The sequence below is a fragment of the Struthio camelus genome, chromosome W (assembly GCF_040807025.1).
Source record: "Struthio camelus isolate bStrCam1 chromosome W, bStrCam1.hap1, whole genome shotgun sequence".
Lineage (NCBI taxonomy): Eukaryota > Metazoa > Chordata > Aves > Struthioniformes > Struthionidae > Struthio > Struthio camelus.
This window is the reverse complement of record NC_090981.1, coordinates 17716733-17742678: the sequence shown is the minus strand read 5'-3', so window position 1 is coordinate 17742678 and position 25946 is coordinate 17716733. Positions and strand designations below refer to the sequence as shown.

Genomic DNA, 25946 nt, shown 5'->3' with positions numbered 1-25946 from the left:
TATACTAAAACTTGGATTTGGACAGAAAAGTTCAAATGCTGGACATCAATCTGATCGCCTAGTGAAAGACAGTTTCCCCACAGAGGGCTTAGAAAAGACTTGGTCAAGAAAGGAAGTGAGCGGATCATAGGGATGCTGCTATGGGAAACACAAGCCAGAACTCATCACTGAACGTCAAGCCTTGAGCCCACTGGTAAACAGCCAACTGCTAGTTGCAGTATAAGTTCCCTACTAATAAACTAGGACTTAATTAAGTACAATTGGCTGAAACTCTAAATCTAAGCTAGTTGAAGCCTTTGAAGTTTAGGCTTTTTTAATAATAAAAATAATAACAAAACCAACACAAAATTTTAAAACCCAGATAAAAATTCATGGATACTGTCAACTTTTAACTCCCTCATGCTTATCTAAACCCTGTGGCAAGTAAGGCTGTTTTCCAGTGAGGGTTTCCAACTGACATATAATTTGGGGTTTTCAACTGCTTTGGTTAAAATAATATTACATTGACTTTTATTAAATTTGGCAGCCATGGCAAACTTCCTAACCTAATACAAACCATGTGCTTGGAGAAAGTAGCTCCTAAATAGAAGAAGGAAAAAAGATAGTTATATACTAGCATTTAAATAGAATAAAGGTACCTCTAAAAGTTTGACTAGCTGATTCTTTCCATTTGGCTGACAGCAACTACTTTTTATACAGACAGTGAACAACATGAGTCATGTTGAGGCATGTTCATATTACTAAACATGAAAAATTGAAATTCCAGTGCATTTGATATGTAGTTATTACATGGTTTTGGAAATCTGGATACCAATAGAAATGGCTAAGTGACTGATGTCGTCAACTAGTATCCATATGCAAAGTTTTGAATAGGCATCCTCCTGAGAAAGGTTAACAGTCTCAAGAGTTGTCTGGTTAGGTGGATTATCTGAACTAGACAGACAGCCATGGCTTTTAGTCAAGTTCTCAAAAGACATCCCAGCTTTGTTTTGCTTCTTGTATTCTTACCCTGCCTCATTCAGGATCTCTGTTCCTAGAGATCGGACAAAAAGGATGAAATGGGATCCCATTCAGAGGGACCTGGACAGGCTGGAGAGGTGGGCGGAGAGGAGCCTCATGAAGTTCAACAAAGTCAAGTGCAAGGTCCTGCACCTAGGCAGGAATAATCCCATGCACCAGTACAGGCTGGGGGTTGACCTGTTGGAAAGTAGCTCTGCCGAGAAGGACCTGGGAGTGCTGGTGGACAACAAGTTAAACATGAGCCAGCAGTGTGCCCTTGTGGCCAAGAAGGCCAATGGTCTCCTGGGCTGCATGAGGCAGAGTGTTGCCAGCAGGTCGAGGGAGGTGATCCTGCCCCTCTCCTCAGCCCTGGGGAGGCCTCACCTGGAGTCCTGTGTCCAATTCTGGGCTCCCCAGTACAAGAGACACATGGCACTCCTGGAGAGAGTCCAGCGGAGGGCTACCAAGATGATTAGAGGGCTGGAGCATCTCTCCTATGAAGAAAGACTGCAAGAGCTGGGCCTGTTCAGCCTGGAGAAGAGAAGATTGAGAGGGGATCTCATCAACGTGTACAAGTATCTGAAGGAGGAGTGTCAAGAGGATGAGGCCAGCCTCTTCTCCGTGGTGCCCAGCAACAGGACAAGAGGCAATGGGCAGAAACTGAACCACAGGAAGTTCCATCTGAACCTGAGAAAAAACTTCTTCACTGTGAGGGTGACAGAGCATTGGAACAGGTTGCCCAGAGAGGTAGTGGAGTCTCCTTCCCTGGAGATATTCAAAAGCCGTCTGGATGTGATCCTGGGCAATATGCTCTAGGTGACCCTGCTTGAACAGGGAGGTTGGACGAGATGATCTCCAGAGGTCCCTTCCAACCTAAACGATTCTGTGATTCTGTGATTCTGTGATCTCTTCAAAGCCAACCAGCTGGAGAAAGTGTAATTGTTAGACAGTGAATGATCTTGAAGAGTCAAATATATTTTTTTCCAAAAATGAACTGCCTGTGGTAGAAGTAAGCAAAAAAACCCTTCAAAAAGAGATGTAATGCCCTTCACCTCTTCTTACTATCTAGAGTTACTTTCTATAAATACTTCACTTGCCAATTTATATCCTTTGCTTCTTTGGTCCAGCTGCTGGTGACTTTTACAGCACTTCCATTAGGACATAAGAAATACATGGAAGCAGAGTACTAGAGAGCAATAATTCCGGCAATAACAGATATCCCTGATTGGCAGTAAGTCTGTAAAGCTGTCACTGCAAATGAGCAAAGGGCAATGAGAACAGTTGGGCTGTTGGAAAATGAGGATGCTGCATGTTGTTATAGGGTAAGAGGCACCTGAGAGAGGAAAGCTGGATGGCCGTTTAGGGTGGAAAAGATTTGAAGATACAATTCAACCGCATCACACACGTGCGCACACACAGATTATAGGGTTTGATTTAAAATTTCTGTATGAGGAAGGGAAGGAGAAACAGCCTAACTAACCCGTCTACAGCCTTCTGGGATTCAGCTCTAAGTATCATAATGCAGAGCGAGATTCAGGTAAGCTTCACGTTTACTGCAATCAGTAAGACTAGGAGTTAACTCTCCAGTAAAACCTCAGTTGCTCAAAAACACTCCAGACAGCTAATGTCTCACAGGTTCTTACCCCTCTCAGGTGGCTCATGTTATATGACCTTCTGCCTTTTGCTTCAGAAATGAATTGTGACATTTCTTGAAATAACCACCATGACGTGCACTTAGCTTTTTTTATTGCTTAGCTAATGGCTGAGGCAAAACCTAGCTCTAAAACTGACTTTCCAACTTCTCAGACAGTCCTGCTAGACAACAACATATTTCCAAATAACTGCAATGTAAGACTTCAGAAATCTTCTTTCTGAGAAAGCAAGCGTTATGTTTAAAAAAATTGCTTTGCTTTTACAATGACAAATGTTTACTCTCCTTTACGATGGAATTCATTTAGCACAGTCTTAGCTTATTGTGTAGCACAACTCATTGCCAAAGTAAGCAGAGATGTATTATTCTAGAGACCAAATCAACAAAATGAGGAATGCACGTTTGAGATTCCTCATTTTGAGGAACCTGGAAGTTATGTTTGTCTTTTCTCTCTGCTAACGGTTAGAGCAGTTCCCTATATTTGTTGTCCTATGGCAGCCCAGGAGGAGATTAAGATAGATTTCTCTTCATCTGCCCAAGTCGTAGGCTGGTCATATATTGCTTTTCTTCATCCCCAATTCCCGCAAGCGGTCTACATGGGACCAGCAAGGTCATAGCGTTGAGCCTGTGTGAAGGATTTATGCCAAGAAGATTCTCCTCCTTTGCCTCCCCCAGGAGACTAAATCCCTCGGTCCTTGGTGGTTTTTGAAGCAGTTATAAAGAAGGTAACTCTGGGTTAGGAATGCGAAGCCAGCACTGTTCAGATACTTCATTTTGACGTTTACAAATATCCAACACCTATTTTTAAATTACATTCTATTCAGTCATCAGAACTTCTACTGATTCACAAGTTGGACTAATACCCTGCTCAGGAATGGACCGGCGATGTCCAAGATAGCCAACTGAGAGCATTAGCCACTCCATAGCTGTGGCTGATGTTTGAGCAGACCGATCAAGGATGTGTACCTTTGCCTGAGTTATATTAACATGCATTTCATTTAAATAGGGGTGGATGAACGATATGGAAAGTGCACTTGTATAGATTGGAAGCCTATTCTCTTAGATGGCATGATCTTTCCTAGGAGGTGACCTCAAATTAAAGCCATGTTCTTCAGGATTAGTTCCAAGTCAGTAGTAGTCGTTCTTCAGATGGGATGCTATAGATTTTCTCTTGTATATGCCTTCTCCAGTGCTTCTTCCCTTATCTTTATTGCATCTTTTGGTAGAGACAGTCCATAGGCCACTTGCTGGGTCTGACTTCTATCAATTCTTCTGTTTTAGAAACCATTAGAACAGAGTATCTGTGCATGAGATTCAGAAGTCCAGCCTTTTTAGTAGCTGGGGATTTCTTTTCTGATTCACGATCACGTGCACGGACAGGCTGAAAGATATTTTATATTTAGTCTCCTACAAAGTCACTCTCTGCAGACAAAGGCTTACTGGAGTTTAATTGACTTTCTCTCAAATTGTGTTAAAGTGTTTATTGAAAGCAATCCATATAAGACTCATATGAGATTAATTTCTGCTTGTAAGACCTAAGCTCATTTAAAGGGAATCTGAAGCTCTGTGCTTCATCACACAAAGTGGACGTGTTTTGCCAAGAATGGAAACGTTCTCCATTTTTGTCATTATGTGCTATATACAGTGTGAGAAACAAAAATCCTGGCCTGATTCCCACCCATGTTGCTTAAACATCAATATAGCCACTAGGTTCACAGTTTTGTATTTAAGGAAAATGCAGTATTTTTCCACTTTAAAAATGAACGTATGAAGCAATCAACCCCTACTGCTTTAATGTTCATTTACTTCTAAATTGTTACCTTATGAGAGTTTGTAGTAACAAAATCATTCTTTGTAAAGATTCTTTCTCCTGATTTGACTGAGGAAGCTGGAAAGTGGGAGTTTTTTATGGAATGCTAATCTGTTTTCTTTTACAGTAGAGCTAGTGCTCTACTCATGTGATCCAGAGGATTACCTCTAGAATAAGAACGTTTAGGTTGAACTGAAAAAAATCTAGCATTATGCTCCAATATTCTCCTTGTCTGACTCATTATATGAAAAACAGAAGCCAGTCCAATTGTCCAGTGTCAAAGAGGAACTTTTCCTATTTATTGAAAGGTGAGACACATCAATGTAAACTGCCAGTTTATATTTGCAAGTAAATGGGTTTTTACAAACTGTATATACTAACACCTCAAGATTGTCTGGTATTTGGTGGAAACTGCACTGTGTGAGAGAATGGTGGGGACTTCTCTTGTACATAGCAGATTAGCTGATGTTGTGTGGTCATCTTTTGGGGTTTTTAGGCCGATGCTTCTTCAGAGCAACAAAGTTGTCTTCCCACCAGCACTTAGAATGGCAGGGGGCATAGGTGGAAGAAAGACCTGAATCCCTGTCAGGGATTTTCTTGGCACAAGCAGGATTCAGGAAGGGGGCATTTCTTACCTACTAGTTTTACTATTTAGTAACTTCAAAGTAGTTTTGGTTCAGTCAGGGCTTCCTCTTTCCTTTATCTACTCCTTAAGCTTGCTTCCGTGCTAAGCACAGTATGAAATTGCCAATGACATCATCTACCTTTGGAATCCAAAGCATTAAAATGGTTTCCAAATTGGGCAACATTAGTTAGCGTGGCCTTAACGTTAGGTAAAGGAAAGGTGAAGGAGATAAGTTCAGGACTGCATACAGAATATAGTTTGTATTACATATCTGAAGTTAGGGAATGCATGATGTAACTTCTGCAAGCACTAATCCCTTACTTTTATTTGAAGCTGGACACTCTGAGGTTTTAATGGACCCTCCTGGACTGTGTGACTTGCACTATGCGGAATGAATAAGTAGACATGATATGAAAGCAGCAGGAGAAATTGCTTTTTCCTGCATGTTTCATGTTGCAGCATTTAGGTAGAAAAGACAGTAGCTAACTTCCCTGATTTATTCCTGGGAAGCCCACAGAGACTACAAAAAGCAAAGTGAGGAGAAAAGGAAAATCTAAGTAAAATCAGCCCAGCTGAGCTTGTGAACTCAAAATGCTTCAAAATATTGAAGATTTAAGTCCTTGGGGCGAAAGCCTGCAGGACTCCTAAGTTCAGATCTGGAGAGGGACTTCTGAGGGGAATGGTGTGGAATAGCATGCATGTTCCAAATCTGGTGCTGAATGCAGCTTCAAGACAACCCCCCCACCCCAGTCTCTTGGGGTGTTTGGTTTTTTGTTTGCTTTTGTTTTGTTTTGAGTCAGTACCACCCTTCAGAAAACCTGAAAGCTACCATTAGTAGGAAATGAAGAATGTCAGTACTTCTTGAAAAACAGGTAACCACATTTGGCTGTACATACCTTAAACGTTTAACTATGAAACTGTGGTAGAATTCCCATTTCACTGGCATAGATACAAAGTAAAATAAACTCAAGTTTCTGGAAGAAGAAACTGCTCTAAAGGAACAGGAGATCTGTGTCAGATCTATAGTTTCTATCTCTGCAGAACACTGTACATACAAAGTATTCCCTTAACCAATTACTGTTTAAGAGTGACGTTTTCTTTTGGTGGAGAGCAAAACATGTAATCATAGCAAAGATCAGTCATCACAAAATTTGTAAGACTTTTCTAATTCAAGGATTTTTTTTTTAATTGCTTGCTTTTGAAAGTCTTTCTGGTCCTTGTAATTTCAAGCAAGAAATGCTAATCAGCCTTTAAAAACTATTTGAAACTTGACCACTATCAACTGCAGTTTACCTATTAAGGAAAAATACTTAATATTCAAAAAATTAATATGCTAGTCAAAAGCTTGTGTTTTTTCTCCTCAGCTAGCATTACTCAATCGAATAAAAGATATTACTTCACCCTATAAAGCTTTATCTGTAGATAGCATTAGGCTAGAAGCAGTGGTTTCTTGGGAGACTGACAGGTTTTATACCACAAGTTTGCCCAGGAGTTATTTCACTGGGCCTTGATTTTGCAAAGTACTGAGAGATGAAACTGATTTTTAGATGTGGGCGTGGACTTATGCTTAGAATTAGACATGCAGCTAAGTGCTTTAACTGAAGCCCTAAGGTGCAGAAGGCAAAAAAGTTCATAGCAGAATAGTGAGTTCATATCCCATCTAGAAGATCTTAAATTTACAAGTAGATTAGAGATTATTTTTTATTCCAGTTACTTGATACACATAGTCTTTACCTCAGGCGAACATCATTTATGTCACACTTGAGAGAAGGGAGGAAAGAAAAGATACATTGCAGAGCCAGAATCTAATATTAATGGGAGATGAGCAAATCTACTAGAACTGAGTTTGGATACGCATCCAGATAGCTAAATAGTTATTGCAAGCCACTGCAAGATCTTATCTTTGTAATTCCTGTCTCTACTAGGACCTTCTGGGGCACTAGCTCTTTTTGCTTTTCTTGCCACCTTAATATTTCTCTTTGTAGAAACAGGAAGTGGAATGATATATGATTCCAAGTCAGTCACACTTAACTGAATGTCAAGAAAAGTTTACTTTGACTCAGGTTCAAGATCGCAAGGACTTAAGACGGCTCCTATATTTATATGCGCTGGTCAAAATAGCTGTTAAAATTCATTTAAATAGAACTTTTAATTACACAGTTGTGTAATAGGGAAATTAATTCCATACCTGCAGTTCTAGCATAAGCACAGCTCCTCAGTTAATTAGAGGTTTTGCCTAAGAAACTGCAGAATAAGTCTAATCGCATCTTTCATAGAGTCTCCTTGAGAAGATTAATGAACGGGATTGCGAATCCATTTAGCCTTTTGGCTAAGACGTTTTAAATTAGCTAGTGATTTTAGAGACGATTTTGAAGAAGTGCAACTGGTTTCTGAGACAGACGTTTCGAGACTGTAGGTAAGGTGTCCCAAACCAATGCTACTTGAAAAAAATTTCACTACTGTGAAATTTCATGAGATGAACCTATAAACATATTTTCTATGGAAAGTAAACCATTTATGAACAGTTTTACTGGGAATAAAATAACTTAAAATACAGTTGGAAGACAGGTTCTCAGTTGTCACTGTTGAAGCTATTAATATGAGGGAGAAAACAGTCCATTTGAATCTTGCAAAAAATCTGGAATACTTTCACACCATATTATAGAGATAGGTCCAAAGATTTGACATTTTACAATGTTTATGCATCATTTCCTGCATATTATAGTTCTGTGATGAAATGTATATTTAAAAATGTCAAAAGTATAAATGTATGGGAGTAGAGGCACACACCCAACATTTTTTTTTGTTGGTGTTAAAGATCAAATATGAGATCACTACTGAAAATGGTTTATTAAGCTATTTCTTAGCATGCTATTCAAGAGGAAAACAAAAGCCTTTTACATAATCAGACTACATCTTCTGTAACATTCACTAGTTAGCATCTAGGACTTTAGGGAACCACAAGATGCACATAGGTTTTTATAAACTAGAAACAGTTTTGAATTAAAGACCTAAAAATTTTACTTTAATCTCTGTAGCTATCAGACAACATGCACTGTCAGCTAGGCTTTCTATATATTTGTGTGAGAACTGGACACAAGAAGTCTAAGAGTGTAAAAACCGAATATTGGTTTAAATGCTGTTCCCTAGTTAAAGTTGAAAGAGTAATGATGAAAATGTTCAATCCATAAAAACTGAATATTATGATTAAAAAATCCTGAAAGACATGAATTGGATATAACAATTCTGTGTATAATTGCAGGGAGGGGGAATCATGCAAACCTAGCTAGTAAATAAGGCATGGACAGAAGAAAATATAGGATAATGTTGTTCAGTCTCCCATAGGTGTTTTTAATTGCTACATAATATTGCAAAATAATGATGTAGCAGGTTTTTTGCAACACACCTGTGTAATTTTAGTTTGTATCTCAATACAGTCATTGAGTTGAAATTACCAATATTTGTTGTTTGCACACAAAATTATACCATGACTCCACATACAAAGTGAATGCATGCATAAAACATGTAAAATTTGAGCACCTAAATTGAGCACCAACAGTTTCTTATACCATCTTCCAACGATAGTTCCACTTCTATGCAAATTAAGTCCATGGACCTGGAGGAAAGGGGTGCATAGCATAGATTTTTTTCTTTTTTTAATCCACTGCCTGTATAAATTATGTAACTAACATCCTGCCAGACCAGCAGATTTAATGAGAGGTTCCCTATTGCCCTAAAAAGAATTAGCTAACTTTGTAAAGATGACTGATTCACAGATTTAGAGACATGGAACCTGTTAGCCTACATAAACACAAGCCATAAAACTTGCATGCGTTAATTTTTGTATTAGATTTACTAGATAGTTTAGCAGATCTTTTTTTTTAAAAAAGATGCCCAATCTTAATGTTAACACTGCTACATCTTCCTGAGGCAGATGCATGCCTAGAAAGTCTATGTGAATGCGTGTGTTGTTTCCCCCCCCACCCCAAGGAGAGGGAGCACTATACAAATTTAAGGTTGGAGCATTTCCATCTGACCCAATCAAGTCCTTAAATAAAACCTCTTAGAAGAATGTCATTCATGTACTTTGGACCATTCATATATTCTGGACCAATCTGTCCTTCTGTTGCATCAATCTGTTCTGCTGAAGTGCTGTACCTGAAGCAAAAAATTCATCTTGTTACTTCTTACTTCCTTTGTATGTTTGTACCAGGCGACTAAAACTGTTCCACTGGGGCAAGAATTCTCTCACTTTGTTTACACTTTACCACAAATACTACAGTAAAAAGAAGCAGGCAGCAGGCCAGATTCCCATCTATTAAAGCACTGCTTATGTGGAATGGCTCCATTACAGCTGACAGGCTCCTTCTGGATTTTCAGACTTGTCACAAGGATCAGCATCCGGCCGCGGGCCTCAGTTTTTAAGAGAAGGTGAAGCCTGAAATCACCAAAGTCAGGCTTGCATACTGGCAATTAAAATAACCAATGTTTTGCTTGGGGATTCGCAAAACAAAGCAAAAACAAAAAACAAAAAAAACATGGATGAGCTCAATAGCTGCATTAGCCCTCCTGCCTCCCACCATAATTTCTGGGCAGCCTATGTCACTTTCTACAACTAAGTTACAATTTGGGGAATTATCTCAGCATTAAAAATGCTGAGTTGTCTTTGAGGCAGGGATATAACATAACAGTGACAGAATTTGGGAATAACTTGATGTAGCCATTTAACCCTGCATTTCATGTGGTTTGGCTAAGTTGTATAGGGAATCAAATAAATGCAAGAGCAGACAGCCTTGCTCTCTGCAGTACTTGAGGCTGTGGATTGTGTGTTAAACAGTAGTTACAATACTATGCATTGCCTGGTGGGAAAGGACGTGTGTGGTTTAGCTAATAATCCTGACTTCATTCTGTGTAGGAGAAGAGTTTGACTCATCAGTACAAGCTGAATACAAGATGTTCGAAAGCGAGATGGTTGCGTGTTCTCCCAGTTATTGCCTTTGCAGAATTAGTAGGAATTCTGAAATATTCACAGTACTCTGGAATATTTTATCAGCTCTGCGTAACAACTGTTTGTGAAAACAGATACAGGTAACGGACTTATCCATAGTTTTTAATCAAAATCTCAGAGGGACAGAGGCCAATTAATTGCTACAGCAAGACAAGATTCAATTTTGGCTTAGTATCCTTTCAAAACCAACACAGGATGGAAGGCTGCCAAACAAAACACATGTATTTGGCACCCAAGAAAGAAGGAGGTCCTTCAAGTTAACAACACAGTAAACAGACTTTTGATAGTTTCTCAAAGGAATAGGATGCTAAAGATGCAGTGATGATCCTGCTTTCCCTTAGTCTTTGCTGTAATAGCTGATATGCTACTAAAAACCAAGATCTCTTACTTCTTGATGAGTGCTTTCACCAATACCCCATTCTAGGAGCAGCAGACATCACAATCAGCCCACAGCGGTTCCCCTGCTTTTTCACTGCTGAGGATCACTTTCCCCACTGACAGCTATGGTGCATGTCCTGGTTTGGTGTGTCCTCCCTGCTAGCGTGAGCTGCGGTGCTGGGCTTTGTGCACATGCACTGTCTGCGCTTAGCACAGGAGTGGGGAAGTAAGACTAGGAAGGTTTTTCCTGAGGATTATAAAGTTCTGGTAAGGATGGACCCCACTATTTGCAAGGTAGAAGCACTCAGCTGGGCTGACCCTGCGTTTTGCTGTAAACCTCCATCACGCTGCATTAAATATTCTCAGAGCAGGTACTCCAAGCTGGGCTTCCCAGTTCACCTCAACACAGCACCTGAGCTGTTTGGACTGGTGCATTTTCTGAATACCTGTGCTAGTTTTAAAGTTCCCTGTGCCCTAAGTGTGGAAGCAGCCAAATGAAGTCACCTTTTCCCTTACACTACACTCAAATGGAGATGGCGTTGCGTTTTAGCGCTGATTATGTTTGAGTCTTGCTTTAGATGCAATAATGGGCTACAGCATCTAGTCAGGCGTTCTCCGAGATGACAGAACGTTTCAGAGAACTCTAGTTCAAGTGAGCTCAACGTTAAGAAAACGGGGTACTCTCTCCTTCTTTCTAGATTTGTGTAAATAAATCATCATCATGAATCATTAACACTGCCTAAGTGTAAACCATTTTAGTAAGGCAATAACTGTCCATTAGGCTCAGGCTTTTTACAGGTGTTTAGGAGCCTAAAAACAAATTTACAGTGATCTTTCCAGAAGTATCTTTGTAGGACTTGCCCTTTTCCAAAGGTCTCTTCTGGAACCAGTTACTTAGGCAAGACAAAGCGCAGCTGGCCTCAGGACATGCTTAGGTGAGAGAGATGTCTAGAGAAGGAAAAGGAAATCTTTTTCAACTTCTAAAGACACGACTGAAACCCAATAGGCACAGGGCTCTTTATTTCATGTCATCCCTCTTGCCACACATTTAAAAATCTACCATATTTCTTTTAGAAATACCATTACACAATACTAAATACTGTACACGATGTGTGTTTAACAAGTGATGAAAAGAGTCAGAAATCAGTTATACAGACACACGACATTGGAATTGTTGGAAAGGACGTGCCTTTTAAATGTCTTATCAGTTTAATAAAAACTTTATTAGCTTCAAAAGAAAAAGGCCATGATTTCCAAGCAGTTCATTAGCTCCGTGCAAGGTACCTAATACCTTCAATACTGTGCAATTTTTTAAGTCTAAGGTACAGAACAAAACAATGGCTAAAATTCTGTTTTCCAGGAAAAAATGTGTATAGTTTTAAGCTCACAGAAACCGGGGCAGGGGAAGCAATGTGACTGAAAGTGTGCTAGGAATATTTTTTAAGGTAATATTTTTTTAAGTTTGTTTGAATTTGTCCTGTGATGGAAACATTCTTGAGGTATCCTCTAGGAAAGCCTGCTGTTAGTCTTTGAAAGATGTTGCAAAAATGCAGCAGTATGTCAGATAAGCAAAACTCTCGGCTACAATTTTCTTTTTTTATTCTCTTAATACTAAGAAAGTTTGCAGAAAAGATGTGGGTTCTTTACTTCTCCCACTTAATGCAGGTGGTCTTATTTCAGTGTCCTTAAACATCCATTATGTAAAGCTAGAATCATGGTCTTCCCTGTACAAGCTCTTCTATGCAGATATTTCAATTACACAGTCTGTGTTAAATATCTATACTGCTTCTTTAGCATGCGAGTTCCTCAGTCATATGAGATATTACGCCAGTGAGGTAAAATTATGCCCACTTTTCTGAGAAGGAAATGAGACCGAGCTACCTACAAGTATCCTGCAGTACCTGTATCCTTGTACCACAGGTACAAGTATCCAAGTACCTGTGCTGAGAATCAAACCTTGATTTCTCGGGTCCCATGCTAATGCTCCAATTGCCACACAGGAATTAAAAGCAGTATCACATACATGACAGGCCTTTTTCTAGCTAGCATCAACATAAGGTAGAAAAAAAAGCACACGACCAGTACTGTGACAAGGTACTTGCACTACAAGTACACCAACATGCATCTTCCTTATTCCCTGTGCTTCAAGTCTGAAGGCCTTCAGGGGAGGGACAGCAAGAAAGGCTAGGTCCCTCACTGAAGTTTTTACTGGATTTCCCCCCTTGTTTAAGAAATATATTTGGTTAACAACTTTCTACCACCATAGTGAATTTGCATAAATCATATAAGTAAAGTTCTGATTAAGTTTTATCATCTCCAACATGTTTTTTCCTAGTAAATCTATTCCAATGGGTTATATGCAAGTATATTGCTTAACCAAAATATATTTGCAGTTTGGTGTTTTAACAACAGAAATGCCTCAAGATGTCTTTCGTTATTCTAATATTCATTCCTGTTTGAGGGTATTCTTAAAAACTACTACTCCGTGAAGAAAATAAGGGTTATCTGTCTTTAATTGCTGTATCAGGAGGCCCATAAGATACTGTTTCACACTGTGTAACCGAATGTCCTAGGACAGGAGCAGAAAGCCAATGCTATGACAAATTCCTTGCGGATAAGCAACCAAGTGTTGCAAAAATAGGAATGCTAGAAAGAATCAGAAGTCCTTCAAGACAGTTTTCAGCTGGAACTAGGCCGCTGAATGATAGCTTTTGATTAACATTCAAAAGTTTAAAATAACCCCAACTATTTTTTCCCTGAATCACAAAGATCTTTCTGGATAGCGAGAGTTGACATTACAGAAAGAAATCACACTTTCCTGTGAGAGCAGAAGCTTCAGATTGGTTACAGATCTATTTTTCCAGAATCTGTGGGTGTCTGAGCTTGGCATTTCCATTCGAAGCTTGACTCGGAAGGAAAGCTCCGCTGAGGCTGATGGATAGAAGTGTCAATGGAGTGAAAGGCAGAGCAATGAGAGCTCCAGCTTGCTTCAGAGCTTACTGAGGGGGCCCGTCCACTTTCCACAAACTGCTGGATTTCAGTACGTTTTGCATAACAAGCCTACCTTTGTCCAAGGTGTGTAGGTGTATAGCTTTACACGGCCGATTAATCTAGGCTGACATTTCCCCATCGACTGGTAGGAAACGTCTTCTCAGCCTCTACAAAAATTGCTGCGTCAAGTCACCAGAAGTTAATTGTAAAGCTTAGCATATTCACGTCTGTAACATGCAAATATTAGAAAACTCAGCTTGATAGTGTAAGGGAGGAGGAAGTTATGTTCTGCTTCCTTTTTCTGCTGTAATATGAGAAATCAAAATTTCCCACTGTGTTGGTGGCACAACCATAAATAGAATTCCAGTTATGTAGCCTCTAATCAGCGTATGCTGGCCTTCTTGGTCCAGCTTTCTTGTGACTAATGTGAAAAGGGGGAGGAAACAGTAGTTGTATGTATAGCAACCATAGTTAAGCCCAGTAACATGCTGCCTACTCAGCACCACAGCACTGATTTTATTGGTGCACAAACAAATGTTAATTTGTTAAAGAACCATTTTTGGCCTACTCCACACACACTTTTGTACTGACATAAGTACTTTAGGACAACAATGGGTTTTTGATGACTTAGCTACACTTAGGACCAGCTGATAAGCTTTGGCACAAGATTAACGCAAACCATCAGTCCTTTCTGCCATCCTTGCAGTAAGGGCTGTATATGGGGCAAGTAATTGAACCGATAACACCTTAAACCACACCATCTCAATCCACTTGAGGATCCTAACATAGCTGTGTAATGCATAAATAGTCATAAAGTCTGCTGAAGCTTGTCTCCTTCCTTCGCAAGCTTATAGTAATATAGTTCCTTAACAGGAGTACGACTAGCCAGCACCTGAGCTGCTCCACTAACTCTGCTGGCAGCTTTGGAGGCGGCTAGCTCACCCCCTTGCCGAGCCCTAGCTGGCAGCAGCAAGGGTTGTCACTAGGAGGGGCTGGTGCTGGTGCTGGTGCTAGGAGAACTGGATTCCAGTCACAGCTGGAGGAATTGCTAGATAAGGACAGTGACGTTAGCTAGACTCCACTTCTAAGGTGTTTTACAAAGGACAGCTAGGGAAACAAATCAAATGGAATGACAAAGCCAAGATATTTTTTGATGGTTTAGAAAGAATGCAAAGGAGGCATCAAGAACCCTTGGAGAAGCTGCACCTCTTAAGACAAGGCTGAGCCACATCAGATGGTTTTTTTTCTTGCTTCCTTTCTGAACTGCTGAAGAGAATCGCATCTCGACAATCTGCTCCATTATTTATGGTAAGTTTCAACCCCACTTAAAGTGCTATTAGGACATCATATAAACACCATGATTTTTAAATGGCATTGACACAATTGCTATTTATTGTATAGCGGCCAACAAGCTGCATCTTCCTTGGCAGCAGAGATGTGCCTTTTGTTCCCAGTTTTCTTCTTCTCCAGTAACAAGTCAATACCGCAAGGGCAAGGATAGCGATGGTATGTTTGGGAATATGGATGCTGTACAGAAAGCATAAGAGAATATTTGAGTCACATAAGCTTTTATACTTGCAGGCTTCCTAGGACATGCACTAGAATTTATTTCCCAGTCATGTATCACACATATCCTCTCAATATAATTTGATGTTTCCCATGGTAGCCTCAGCCAAAACACAGAATAAGCGTATGGGTGACAATGTGCAGGAACACGTTCATCCATTTTTAAGTTTAACAAGATTAAGTGAAATTAGAGTTTTTCCTCATCCCCTGCATGCATCTCACAGGTGACTAGTGTTTACATTTTAAATTTTCATGGCTTTTATTATGCATGCTACACATTACAGAAACAGCTACACAACGGAAATACAGGCTAGACCCTCTGTATGCTCCTTAGATTCCATAAGGTCATCCCAACTGAGATACATGAGAGATTTAAAACAGTCTCTGTCTGAGATACAGATTCTTTCTAAATCTTCAGAGCTACAGTTCTATCTTTATCAGAGGCTTCGTGTTCGAGCTGACAGAGCCCAGTGAAGAAACTGGAACAGAAGAAAACTTCACTGTTGGAGTTAAGGATGTGAAAAATATTCTGCAGTGCTTGTAACATCATAGGATATTACAAGCTGTGCTCCTGCCCAAGTTAAAAAAAAAACTACAGGTGAAGAACATGTACTGCGTGTTTAGAGTAATAAAAGGAATACATTACAATTTTCTCATGAAACTAGGTTGTTAACATTGACCAGGTCAGTTTGTGACCTTGTTCAGCAGCATTTTTTTCCCCATGCTGAAGCGAGAAGAATAAACCGAAGCATCTCATGCCATCTTTGATGTCTACTAATTGTCCTTTGTTGGGGGATGTAGTAGGTGGAAGAGTGTTTGCTCAATAAGCAGGTAAGATTTGGGGTTACCCCTATTTAAATAACGGATACAGGATTCCACCTCAAATATTACAGCTTTGCTGCGTACTTGGACAACAAACAGGGTTTCTGAGCTGCCCTTTTCTGCCTCCATGAAGTCTTTGTTCCTTTTAGATAACTGGAAAGCTTGAAAGCATTTTACAAGAACCCCTCTCTCCCTATACATATGTGGTTTAAGAGGGGCACTGCTAGAAAAGAGGGATCTAAGCAATCAAGTTGGGCTACTGCACTCTGCCAGATTGTTAACTGTCATGGTACTGGCCACACTGAGCACTTTGAACCAAGCAACTACAGCCTGAATGACGGCGTAGAGAGCACCTGCCCCTTTGCCACACTGGGCCATCTGTTCAGCTGTGCTGCGGGAACTTGTGTGCCACAGGCCTGTGAATCAGTTCAGAGAATTATCACAGCTAAAAATAATCCTGAGGAACTATAGACTTGGAGTACTGCTTTTCCTGAGAACAATTAAAAGCGAATACAAACTCCAGCACGCAACCTTTCTGCATCCCAATGCCTCAATAGCCAAGGGGTGTTTTCAAGTTGCTGCTAAACATGACTTAATGGAATGTCAAAGTAAAGGAAGGTTGATTTAAGGAAGTGAAAGATCTTCAAAGAATTACTCATAAACTAATCATGCTCTATCACTTCACACAGCATTAACCAGGGAAGCATGCTTTAAAAAAAAAAAAAAAGGATCAAGCTTATTTCTTCTGAATGTTATGATTTTCCCTGAATTTTAGGTTAATATGAAGAGAATTGGAAAGTTCCACTGAAGTCCTCAAACAGGTACGTTCTTTAATCATTACAGTTTCTGAAAGCAGTTTACAATAATCAGGACCCAAAGCCCATTGGGGACCAACAAAGAACTGTCATGCACGCGTACCACCAAGTGATTGTATTTGAAAGGTACTATTTTCAGGATGCTATTCCCAGCGCTTTAACATTGCTGGTTGAGCATACGCTCCTCTGTAGTGCAAATCTGCTCTCTAGTGGCAAAAACTTGCACAGCAATTTGATCAAAATCATTTCATGGAAAAATGGAAAACTTAATCCTGATGTAATGAAGTCAAGTCAGTGCTGTTTTGCAAGAGTGGGTAATAGGGGAATAAAACAGTTTAAGGAAATCAAAATTTGAGCAACTGAAACTAAGAGTAGGTAACTGTTTGCATCTTTTAATGGTTCTAGTTCATTTCCCTGTCAGGAGAGGATACATCTCTTGTAATCTAGACTTCACTTACTTGAAATATGTTTGAGGTAGACTGGGTAATCACGCAAAGGACCTTAACAAAAAAGAGCTCATTTACTGCTGGCGTGAACTATGCAGAGTTTTATCAGGTTCAAATCAGGAAGCTTGGAAGCTTGCAAGGCTGGAACGTCAACTCCCAAGTATATGCACGTTGTTACTAGTCAGTAAGGTTTCTTTTCCTTTTAGCTAAAAGTAACCATAGAAATAGGTGATAGCAATGCGATTAAATCATTTTAATCATTTCCCTGTTATATCTTTCTTTGCATAAATTTTAAAATGTTTTGTCATTGTGGGGCTTAAAATTCTTCAAACACAGCGTATTTAGTTGGCAGCACTTCCTGACAAGGAAGCGTTAAGAAAAACTCAGTGACTATTTCTTTTTAATCACATATGTGGAAGATGTTAGTGGAATTAAGCAGAGGCTTCACGGTAGACAGACTGGGAAGAAACATTGCACGATAGAATTTACAGAGCCTAGTCATTTCACTTTGGAGACCTGTAAACCTTATTATTGGTTTTTGAAATCGTGCTTTTGTTCAGAGATTAGCCTGAGTTGCACAACCCTTTCAAGCTATTCAGCTACTTGGTTTTCAGTTTCATAATTCACAGATAAATCGGTGTTTACTCACGAACACTGGGAAATTAAACTACGAGAGCTAAATTGGCCATGACCCCCACGTTTTGGTACTTCATTGAAATCTACACTTGAGTTAAGAATTGAACTGCCAGTTTTCAGCCCACGACATAAAGGCTACCCAAAACTGGCATTTTAATATGCACAAATTCAGCAGCAGTTGTGTGTGCATTTTCAGCTGAGGGCAGAGATGAAGGTGATGACCAGTTCTGCTGTAATCTCCAATGCACCTGAAATTTGAGAGCATATTGACATGATAAAATTGAGTTCTCTGAGAGCGACTGTCTTAAGAGGAAATATTTGGAGTTATCCTTATAGCAATGCATTTGTATAATTGTTGGTAGATTTCTCATTTCACGCTCAGAAGGAGACTAAGAAGAGTGGAAAAACAAGTGAGCTAACACACAGAATGAGGTTGGCCTTAAAGACAAATAGAGCCTTCCCAGAGTACACCGACATTCTTCATTGCCAATCCTCAAATGTGGGAAGGTAAGGCAGACCCATAACTATTGTAAGCTATCTTTCAAGGCACTGCAGTGAAAGCTTTATACCAGTCGAAGACCTGACCCTAGATTTTCGAGAAAGATACCTCTTCAGATGTGCGAATGCACGCAGCTACATAACCTGTTGTGCCTGCAGGGTGGTCAAGAACACCTATAAATAGCTAATCCTTTAGTGCTCTCCCCCACCCACTATGTTTTTGCACTGTGAGAGCGCACAATAGTTTCTGGTTGTGCATTAGCTCTCCTTATACTGTAACTAGGCAACAGCCCTATCTAAGAAACAGCTGATCCTTGCCCCAAACAGCTAGCAATCTCAAGGAGCGATGAGACAACAGCTGAATATAATTAACAGCGTGTGGGAGACAGACAGGCTGGTCTGTATAATAGCAGCAGTCACAGTGCAGCAGCTGCTTAACCAGCAAGAATGCTCCATGTTGGCACTGTGTGGGGGACAGTCCTTGGGGGGGGGGGGGGGACTGAGAGTAGGCAGTGAGGTTGTTCTGTGTTTATGTGGAGCTTCTTGTTCCTTGTATTTTGCAGTACTGGCAGATTCCTACTACAACCAGGTGACTGTATGAAGGCAATAGAAGTTCTGTAAGAATCACTGACAAAGGTATTTGGTTTTGCATACAGGAAAAAAAAGTAGCTGTGGGAAATGAGTGTCTGTGGAAGCAAGCCGTTTGCTCTGCGAGAACAGGGCACCTTGCTGTTCTGGCTCAGACATGCTTTAGGCAGATACTCTACAAGCTGCTGTTCATATTTCTACCTATAGTTTTATTTTATGCCATGAAAAAAGTATCTGCCATACCAAATTCAAATCATTCTCAGCTCAAGATTATGTTAAAACGTTCAAGGGATACCAGTTCAACTGTCAGTCCACAAATACCTATGTCAGGACTGACATTAAATTCAAGACAAAATTGTTTAAAAACAACATGTTACAATTGACAGCACCATCAGTCCCATTTTCTGAGACAGCTATCTTAAATGTTTTTAGGTAAATTACTTAAGAAAAATTGAAGGGTATTTGTTATGAGATATGTACTACAAAATAAACAGTGCAGACGACTTAACTAAATTTTCTAATTGGATTGCCCAGGACAGTTAAGGTTGTCAGAAGTAGATGCACCTGCTGTTTCCTGAGTTTAGTTGATTTGTGTGCATACACACAATAAGCATATGAGGGGAAAAAAAAAATCTCATATTCCACACTCATAAGTAAGACAACCTAGTTCAGTCCCAAATTATACAAAGTCACACTTTTCTATTTTTAAGCAAAGCTAGCCACCTCTACTTGCACCCTCTGATAACGGAGTATTACTGCTTCCTATCATCCCTTGCGTAACCATGAAAGATTTGCCCCAACTAGGCCAGTCCAAAGCTATCACGTTACAAAGTCATTGCTTCACACTTGTAGTTTCCAATAGTAATGAGATTAGTACTGATACTGCCTGATGCTTCTAGGAAACATTTGGTCAGACACAACTGCAACAGTTCCAAAAGGCTCCAGAAAACAGAGGCAAAGTCTATCACTGCGTGGCTAACTACAGAAACTGTTCCCAACATCCTTAGCGAGGGTTTTGCACCAGGTCAAAGGGGAACAGGAATTCGTGTGCTGCAACATAGGTATGTAAATTGAGCTTCTATTTCGGGAGCAAGAGACTTTGTAAGACATCCATATTAAGCCTGGGAGGGTGGGGGTGGTAGTCAAAAAGCAGAAAGAGCATCTGAATACTGGAGGAGGGTGGGAAGGCCTCGTGCTTATGATAACATTGCTCCCAGCAGGACAGTCAGGAGTCCATTACTAGCCACAGAAAGAATGTAGGGCGGTATGTCAGATCCCAGAAAGATACTTTTCCAGTGAGATGGTGTTAGTATTTAATCCTTTCTGGCGTAATTTTTTCTCCCTCCTTCGTCTTTTTAAATTCTAAAATATTATTGAAAAGTCACCCCTGACAGTACAATATAACCAGCAGTCTTGGTCAGGGATAAGAGATGATGGCTTTGGGACATTCACGCTTCCTGTCCTATAAGAAAATATAAAGCATGTTTCACAAGAATGGAAAACCGTCTTGACCTTCCAACCCTGAAAACTGGGCCAGGAATTAGATAATAGCTTGACTTGCATGCTGGCCCCCACTTCATTACCAAAAAAATTTGGCAATTGGAATTTAGATTCCACTTTTCCTCACCCAAGGAAAACGTCCACTAGTTCCTTGACTAGAATGTGGATCAGTGGTGCTAAAAGGAAAAATATCAAACAATTCTTCCCAGCAATTCTGCTCCTGAAAAAAAAACCCTCCCTGAAGCCAAGAGACCCCTTTAGTTTATATTAAAGCTACATATATTAAATACCTACTGAATGTTTGTGGGCCAACTGCTGTAACTAGGATAATAAAAAGAGCTAATGAATGAATTACTCTTTATATGTTAAAAACCCACCTTAACACCTTAATCTATTTCCTTACAACCCCAGCAAAAAAGCCTTCTGAAAAGTCAGCGAGTCCTTCCATTTCAGCATCTTGCATATCCCTCAACAATCACCTGGAGAAGATGACCTTTCTTTTCCATGTGTGTTCTCACTCAGCACCTATCACCACTGTATCTGAGCTCCTTCTACGAAGGTTTTAAACAGCGTGACTAACATCTGCCATATGTTGTTTATACTCTCATCCTTTCCCCAGGGAGGAAATGTGCAGTAAAGAGTTTTGTTTTCAAAGGGATTTATTTTTTTTTTGTTTTGGTTTGGTTTGTTTTTTGTAGCATATGTGAAAAGTTAACTTATCTGAGCTTTGGCCCCAAAAAAGGAAATTCATTCAGACCTCAGCCTGACAAACATTGCCCAGTCAGCAATGTTGCCTCTGTGGGTGGCAAGCACACCTCAAGTGCCTCTTGAGCTCGACTGCAGTGTTACAGTGTGGGCGGGAGATGGTCTTAGCCCTTCTGGTAGGAGTGTTAGAGATCAAAACCCAATACTCTTGAGTTTCATGTGGAAATCCAGAAAAATGCAGTTCCTTCAATGTTGTGTGTACTTGGTGCAAGACACCAAGCACAGACAACACACGCGTGTTTTGAATCCAGTTCAGTTTCTACGCAGTATTAAGCTTTATGCATACTGCTTTTTGTGGCATATATGACTTCTTTGTTTTTCATGACTCATTATACTTTGACAGGAAATACACTTAATCATAGCTGCCATCTAACAAGATCATCATCTAGCAAGAGGTATGAGTCTGAACCTTCTCCTAAAATGGATTTTTTTTTAAACCAAGGCCAGCCACATACAGCCTGGAGCACTTGTATCGTTTCCAAAATTTGACGATCCTTTACTCGTGTAATTATTCTGTCAGCCTTCTCTAAAATTGCTTTAGCTAGCTCAACTTAACCAGTTCTTGACTGCCAGGATATTTGAATCGGTAAGGCATATGTAATGCTTTACTGTATACACTATTACAATGTAATAGTGAATGCACTGAAAGTGTTCAGCTGAGAAGCCAGAAGATGTTTGAAAGAATCCCTAGGGCAGGCCTGAGCAACCTAATTCTTTTTGATGGCTTTTTTCTCTTTGCAGTATCTTGTTTGCCTCTTGACTTTTAGGCTAGCTCTGCTAACTGCCCTTATTAATAGGAATACTCTTACTGAGAGAAAACGCACTTTCTGAGTCCCAACAAAGAGTAAACACCACGAAGAAAGAGAAATGTATTTCTGGAAGAAGTTTTAGCAGTTGTCTAATGACAGATATATAGGAACACATTTTCCATACGGAAACTAACATAACTGTCATCTGAAAGGTATATAATTACAAACAAAAGAGCACCCAGGAATCATTAGTACATACGTTTTCCAGTGAAGTATCAGCATGCCCCTGATTTGAAACCACTCTGACAATTTCTCCCTTTCCAAACTGAATAGAGAACAAAAAGTCTGTCAGTATGATGGGCACTTTTTACATCTTGATATGTTTAATAGGAACTGGGTCAAGACTGCTAGCCAACCCTATACAAGTCACATATACTTTAAAAATAATTTAGTTGTGATGGGACCACCCCTAGGTCAGACTCAAACTAATTTCCTTCTGATCCTTCTATTAACTCACAGGCAGAGATTTTTCAGTGGAGGAGCCTTCTAGTATTAGAAGAGGGCCTTGTTTGGCTGCATGAAAGGGCTTTTAAGATTTTTAGGGACTGCAACAGCTTTACTAAAGAACATAAGCATAACTTGAAAGAGTTGCTGAAGCGTGTGGGTAAGCAAGCCCTTCTTACAGCTCTCAGGTCAATAAATCAAGAAATAAGAGTTGCTTTGGTTTTTCAGCTTCCCTCTCTTGCCTTCTTGCTTCCCTTTCTTACCATAGGGGAAAAAAAAAACAAAATCCCAAAACACCACCAAAAAGTCCTCAGACTTTTCCTGAAATACAGCATAAAATGTATAAGATAAGCATAATGACCTCTGTTGTTTTTACTTTCCCACAGCACTATTGCATGAACTCTAGTGGCTTCAGTGCATTGCCACTCTCTGGCAGTAGAGGTCCCCTTGTGCGCATCCCTTTGTAAGACAGGCTAGTAGTTGCAAAATTTCATGAACAGTTTTGATCTGCTCATCAACATAATTTTCTGACTTTACTCGTTTCCACAAAGGTCTGAGAAAATCAGAATATGTTGCTTCTATGTTTTCTTAAATGCAAGACTGAAGGATTGAGAGGCAATGTCAAAAATCTGTGAATTGCAATTTAGTTTTCATTTTATGCCTTCAAACAAATAAAATTAGGATGATGATTTTGAGTTAACTTTGCCAGTTTCCCATAAAAACCATGAGTCAATCTATAAAAGACACTTCTTCTTGACTGGGGTTTAAGTGCATTTCCTCTCTAACATGAAGCTTGTTTCTCGTAATAGAGCACCTAAATATCCACTCTCACTGCCTGGTTTTGCTAAGTTAGATATATAAATGAGAAAGTAAGTAAAATAATTGCAAAGCTTTGAATTTGATGTCTTTTTGCTCTGTATTTCTGAGGAGAGCAGAATTCATTTCTGGACGTGCACTATTTTAAGTGTGCACAGTTTCAGTTTTGGGTACTAGAATTTTACCGCTCTTCTAAAATAGTGGGAGGAGAAGCAATCCTCTTAAGTCAGTTATAGGGGATGGCCACTGCTAGCTGTCAGAGCTACTTCAGTGAAGTTATGGAAAGTTTACACCACTTACCAACACTTGCCTTGGTGGGGTGGCTGAGGATCCAGCCAGTAATGATGTTCTTTCAAAACCTGCAATGTACTTTGGCAAATTCTTGGGGACAAAAAAAATCCAGTGCAGATGTTTTGCACAAGCTTCTCTATAAGGGGCCTAAGTGTGGTTAAGGGAAAAAAAAAAAAAAAAGCCTTACTTCTGTAGCTAGCCACACATGTCCAATTTTGGTTAAAATATTTAACTAAAAAATCATTTGGAAAATAATTTTGCAAATGTTTTTTACACATTTGTTACTCCATATGGAATAAAGAAATGTGTCTGGGAATGCTGGTACCACAACTCCAAATTCTTATTGTCTCGCTCATTTCCTGATACGATCCATACACAAAAATCCTTGAAATTGACTGTAAACTACTGTTGCACAAGCCACTGGATTCCTGATAAAACTTCCAGGTAATTTAACAGTATATTATTCCTGTTTCCCCAGATGTGCTTGGACCAGGAGGAAACACAAGTAATGTTATAGCATTAGAGAACAGAGTAGAGAAATTTGAGGAACTACTAAAGGAAAAATGTGGCAGAACCTACCTAATGCTTCCCTTTTCTTTTCTATGTAAATACAGACATGAATCAAAGAACTATACCGAGGCATTTTAACTCCCAGGTTCAGAAAGAACTAAGATTTGTTGCATCCTTAGAAGTACCTCGGTATGTTCTTAACGTGTTTCTCTCTTCAATGAAAAGCAAATGTGTTAGAATTGAAAAACACAACAAACCTATCGGGAAAGAATGTGACCAGATTAATTTATCCCTTAGTTTTGACAGCAACTGTCAAAGCTGATGAAGTCGATCAGGTTTTTTTGCACTGAAATTTGGCCAAAAAAACCTTTTTCAAGCATGAAACATTTGCCAGACTTTTCCCTAGCTGTAATCATTGACACCTTCTCCCTCAGATAATCAAGTATTCACATTTGCTTCAATCAGTGGTCTCTGTTATTGATACTAGTGGGAGAAAGTAAGCTCTCAACTCACTTCTCAACTTGGTAAGTGCCAAGATAGTCACCATGTCACCACCCTTCCTCTCTTTTGAAAAAAGAAATCAGACTCTTTGGAGAGCTGGTCCATTTGGTTACTATGTTTAAGCAATGAGCAGCTGGTTTTAAGATGCTTTATCATCTTAAATGTAATTAAGACCAGCATCATATATTTAAATAATCAGTCAGAATGTAACCCAAAGGAATGAGAGTAAAAGTCACAAAGAAGAAGCAGCCACTGAAATTAACTAGCTTTTTTCCTAAAACAAAAAGGCTCAAGCTAGAAAAACTCCAATCCACCACCTTTTTCAGAAGACCATTTTAAGACATCAGCTGTCCTATTTTTAATATGAATTCTAAAGTAAAACAATGGTGTATGTGGGAATTTATATTTAAAATATCCTACCACAAAATTGCAGTCATTTCCTTCTCTCTCAAGACAAGAAAAAAAACTATTAGGATAATCACAGAGCATATTCAGAGAGAGCACAAGCTAAGATGTGCCAGTTTTTTCCTTTGCAATTGCACGAGAACTTCAGCGGCTGACGCAAACAATGGTGTGCAGCAGACTTGTCTTCCAATGCAAATGTATTACAGAAGCTAAGCTACAAAAACATTGGGCATTTCACGATGCTGAAGAGCATACGGGTACATTCTGAAAAGCTTCAAAAAACAAGTTAGTCTCTTCTTTGATTCTAGTAGACGCTCACTAGATTTTCAGAGGTGTCAGAAAGATCAGAATCCATCTTACAAATGCACAAACATTCACCGTATTAAGAAAGACTGCTTTGTTATCGCAAATCCTGTTCAACCCTACTGTTTCAGGTCCCTCTAACAGAAATATTTCAGCACTTACTGTGTGCAGACAAGCAGGGGGCTGGTTTCTCAGTCATTTGATTTTCTGAACTTAGCATTTTATCCAGTTTATTTATCTTTTCAGTGTCAACTGTTTACGATTACTTAGTTTTGTGCAACATCTGGGCCAACAGTGGATATTTAATAATGAAGAACATGCAGTTTGTATTGCACTAACTCAGTTGAAGAGGGTAACTGTATTTTCACTCAGGCCTTACTCAGGTAAATTTATATGGATTAAAAGCCAGGTAAGAATTTCAAAGCTTGAAAGAGTAATGCTCTATTAATTAAAAAAGATATTTTTAGCTACATCTGTTCTGAATTCATAGCAGTTATTTTGCAACTCTCTGGGTAGCAAATATATGCAAGGTGTTGCCTGTCAGACTTAACTAGCTCTGCCAACACATTCACACATGTTTAACCTATAACCACAAAGAATTTCAGCTTGTGTTACGTGGATCTGTAAACACTACAGTGCCTTTCTGAACTTCAGTATAGAGGCAAGAATGATGAGTTGCAAGCAATTATTTTGTGTTTTTCTAGTTGAAATATAGTCGCTTCTTTTAGATGCAATTTTAGAAGTATATCTTCAGGGAAGCAAACTCCTT

At 39.5% G+C, this 25946-nt stretch overlaps 1 long non-coding RNA gene across 1 annotated transcript; it reads left to right on the top strand.

Annotated features, from left to right (window-relative positions):
- Positions 1-14591: 14591 nt before the first annotated feature.
- LOC138064020 (uncharacterized) lies at positions 14592-19888 on the top strand. The gene is made up of 5 exons (XR_011137230.1): positions 14592-14770; positions 16626-16671; positions 18110-18254; positions 18809-18881; positions 19733-19888. It is a non-coding gene; the product is annotated as an uncharacterized lncRNA (long non-coding RNA).
- The last annotated feature ends 6058 nt before the right edge of the window (positions 19889-25946 follow it).